Raw genomic sequence first — 4,992 nt, 5'->3', positions numbered from 1 at the left:
ATAGATCCTCTCAAATATTTATTGAGTAAGTCAAAAATAATAGGGAGACTAGCCAAATGGGTTATGATACTAAGTGAATTCAACATAGAATATGTTGACCGGAAAGCCATCAAGGGACAAGTCATTGTTGATCAATTAGTTGATGCACCTCTACAAAATGACATGCCTTTGCACATCAAATTTCCTGATGCAGATATCTTGACAGTAAGTACAAACTTTTGGGAATTATACTTTGATAGTTCTTATACTCAATATGGATCAGGTGCAGGAATCTTTTTTATCACACCTCAAGGACATACAATTCTGAAATCGTATGGACTGAGATTTCCATGCACCAATAATACTACAGAGTATGAAGCACTGGCTATAGGGCTCAAAATGGCCATTGAATGGAATGTCAAAGAACTACATGTCTATGGTGATTTACAACTTGTCATTGATCAAATAAATGATGAATATCAAACAAAGGATGATAAGCTTATGCCGTACAAACAGCTAGTGGAAGAATTTAAAGGACATTTTAAAGAAATCACATTCACCCAGATTTCCAAAAATGAAAATAAAGCAGCAGATGAAATGGCTACAATAGCATCTCTCTTGCAAAATAAAGAGAATCAACAATGTTACAAGTTTCTTGTGGAAGATATCTTAACCCCTACCATTCAATCCCAACATACCTATCGAATTTGCCATATATCAGGAACCAGTCAATCCTTATATGGTCAAACCTACCAATATTTAAAAGTTCATATCCTTCCTATGGAATTATCTCGTAATCAATGAAGAAAATTTATCCGTCAGTCCTCTCGCTATACCATTATTGCTGATATCCTATAGGCATGGTCTAGATGGTACATTATTGAGATGTCTGGAAAAAGATGAATCTGAAAGAGTTCTTAATGACATTCATGTAGGTATTTGTGGTACACACTCAAGTGGTTTAACATTGGCTAAGAATCTTATTCGTATGGGTTACTTTTGGCCTATTATGGAAAGAGACTCATTCACCTATGCTAAAAAGTGTAAACAATGTCCAATTCTTGGAAATCTAATTCATGCACCAACACACGAGTTATATCCTATGACAGGGTGATGGCCATTTTCACAGTGGGGCCTGGATTTGGTAGGAAAGATTAATCCCTCATCCTCTAATGGCCATAAATTCATTCTAGTTGCTACTGAATATTTTACTAAGTGGATTGAAGCAGTGCCTTTAACAACAGTGATGGGAAAACAAATATCATCATTCATCTTGAATTACATAATCTGTCGCTATGGAGTTCCTATGACCATTATCATTGATAATGGAAGACCATTCAAAAATCAAGATGTAAAAGAGCTATGTGAAAAATTTCATATCCAACATAGGTTCTCTACTCCATATTATCCACAAGGTAATGGTCAAGCTGAGGCATCAAACAAAACTATTTTAAAAATCTTGAAGAAAATAGTCAATGAAGTTGGAAAAGATTGGCACATTCAGCTAAATCCTGCTCTTTGGGCATATCGAACTAGTGTCCGCACTCCAATAGGGGCAACTCCATATTGTTTGGTCTATGGATCAGAAGCGATATTACCTATAGAAGTAGAGATACCTTCTCTATGAGTATCCTTGCATGGTCTTATACTAGAAGAAGAACAAAGAGTCTCTCGACTCCAGGAACTAGAACTAATTCAAGAACGTCGCCAAAATGCAATAGATCATTTAAAAGTATATCAACAAAGAATGGCAAGAAGCTATAACCACAGAGTCAAGCCGTACATTTTCTAGATTGGAGACATAGTTCTAAGGGAGAATCCGAGAAATCAACAAGATCAGGAAATGAAGGGCAAATTTGAACCAAATTGGCTAGGACCTTTTGTCATAGTAGTAACATATGGATCAGAAGCATACAAATTATCTACCCCAGAAGGTGATTGGTTTGATGAACCTATCAATTCTATCCATCTCAAGAAATTCTATGCTTGAGATATAAAGTCCTAGAAAAATCAATAAAAGGCATATAAAGTCCTGAAGAAATCAGTAAAAATCAGAAAAGTAGAAAATCCCTAAAAAAATATAAAACAACGAAGATGCAATAAATTTAGATGGTAAAAACCTGGTAAACAGGCACTATCTAAAAAGTGAGTTCCTCCATCCATGAGATCACTTTGCGCACCTATCCACTCCATCCTCTCACATTTATCACTTCAATCTATGTTAGCTTATCCATTCCATCTTTCATATCCATTGCTCTAAACCATTTAGCAAAAAATATGCAGCTTACCAACAATTATCAATCTTTGACATACTTGTCGTAGTCACTATCTTAGATTTTATCAGAATCTATCAATCTGCATTTGTATCCCACTATAGTTTGGATCTTGATCAATTCATATATCCATATTAAAATAATTTTTGTTTCCGCTGGGGGAAAAATCCAAATTCCTTTTGCTAAGGTGATCTTTTGAAATTTAGACAATCCAAAAACATTTGAAAAACTTAGAAAAACAAAAAACACCTAGGATTTTGAAACAGATAACGAGCAATAAAGAAATGAAAATCAAGGCATGTCATCAACAACTAAATCATGAAACTCAGAAAATAAAGAATCAATCAACAAAGCTATAAAGGATTATCAAAGATCATTCATTAAGATGATAATATCAGTTAATGACCATAAGAACATGTGAATGACATACAAGATTCGGTGTTTATTTCTCGATTTTATTGCTAATCATGTACTCTATGCAACTCAAGGATGTTCATGACTAGATGAGCTATGATGGGGCATGATTATTTTCTTTGATTGTTGTCTGTGGTTTGTCTCTTACTATGGTATGAACTTGTCTCAGGATATGATCGACAAAAGATCAAGGAGGATGTTCCAAGTCATGCATGAAAAGAGATAATCCTTGTCTTTTCTGCAAGAAATACTCAGGTCAACTGGTCCATTATATCAAGTTGCTTGTATTAACTTGCTATATTAAGATCCATGTAAGTAATGCTTGGGTCATCTTGAATCATTATGTCAAGCTGCTTGTATTTTCTTACAACATTTAAAGCTCAATGATGAAAACAAGCACTGTTGCCCAATAGCACATGAAGAATGGCAATACAATTTTTAGTTAGATCATTTCATTAGCTCATTATTCATTTGCATTATAAGCATTCATTTGTCGAGTTGCATTATAAGCATATCATTTCATTAACAAATCAACGGTCATAAATAACGATTGAGTATACTTGGACAAACAAAAACAATTGCATTTTATCATATTAGGAGCATTCATCCTTAGAATCATTTTAATCATTATCCATTTCATTTATTTGCATTTTATTATTGCATTAGATTGCATTCAATTAAGTGCATTTTTATGTAGTGTATCATCATTATTATATACATTATCATTTCATAAAGATCATTTAGTTGCATCTTTTTCACTTAGATTCATAATCATTATAAGCATAACATATAAATAAAAAACAAATCAATCATTCATGTATGAATCAGTATAAATCATTGCATCAATTGCATTTAATTAAGTGCATTTCATATAGTGTATCATTATTACCTACATTATCATTCCATTTATCGTTTAGTGGCATACATAAAAAGTCCAAATTTTTTTAATCATCCTAAGCATTAAGAAATCATTTCATTTGCATTTCCATCTAATGTCATCAAAATCAAAAATCAAAAACATTTATAATTTGCATCATATCATTATTCATCTACTCATATGCATCCATAAACATTAAAACATATAAGCATATAGAACATCATCAAATAAAGTAACATGCATAAATAAAAGCATCATCATATATAGAAACCATGTTTGCATATAGATCATCATAAAACAATAAAAGTCCAAGTATACAATGATATCAGATACAACAATACAAGTGCCTCAAATCAAAGTCACGGCTCTCCTGTACCACTACCACCTGACTCTATCTGTCTCTATGGCTATGGGTGAGAAGATCCTCCAGATGTCTGTCTACCATGCTCACCACTCCTCTGAGAAGGTCCCATGACCCCACCACTACTAGTATCCATCAACACGGTGGTCTGATAACTACCTGCTCTTTGGCTCTCTGCAACTACCTCCTCATATCATCGTCACTAGTAGGAAGTCTCCTTCCCGGCCTGAAATAATTCTCTAACTATGTCCGCTGAGAGAGTACCTGACCCAACTTGTTGAATATGATCTAGAAGACCCTGAGTATCCTGTTGTCTCCTAACAGTTGTGTCTCTCTCAGTCATAGGAGTCTGTATCTATGCTCAAAGCTGATCAATATGTGCTCTCAGATTGTCAATAGTATCATGCCCTAGCACATCATGCTCTGGCATATCCTGCACTGGTGCAACCTCCTCTGGTAGATCCTACTATAGTGCATGAATTCCAATCCCCTCACTACCAACCTGTCCAAGTGTTGGAACCTTAGTCCGAGTAACTCTCTGAACCCGTCGTCTAATTAAGGGAATATGATCCTCAGGATCCTCATCATCACCACCATGAGCTGCAATAACTCTAGGATCTGGCTGAATCTATCCAAAATCAATACCTCTCCTACAACCCACATCCAATCCACTCACCCTGCCCCCTGTCACTGGTAATCCTCTAGGTGATCTCATCCCTACCCTACCAATATCCCTCCCAATCCATCTATCATCTTTCCCACCCATAGGATGAGGTCTATCAATCCTGCCAGCTACTCCAAATGGTCCTCCACAGACTCTCAATCGACGTCCTCTTCGCCCACCACCACCACCACCTCCATACCCACCATCATCTCCAACTCTCCTAGCCTCATGTGCAGCTCTAAGCTATCATCTACATCTCTGTCTCTTGCTAACAGGATCATCTGAATCATCATCGTCATCTCCTGAGCTAGGAGGAGGATCTGCTGGATCTGTAATCCAAGGAAATGGATGAGCTAATAAATACTGAGCATACTTTGCAGTAACCACAGGATCAAGAATGTGTAATCTCATATCGTAAGCCATT

This window comes from Cryptomeria japonica, chromosome 8 (assembly GCF_030272615.1).
Source record: "Cryptomeria japonica chromosome 8, Sugi_1.0, whole genome shotgun sequence".
NCBI classification, from domain to species: domain Eukaryota; kingdom Viridiplantae; phylum Streptophyta; class Pinopsida; order Cupressales; family Cupressaceae; genus Cryptomeria; species Cryptomeria japonica.
Note: the sequence above shows the minus strand (reverse complement) of the source record.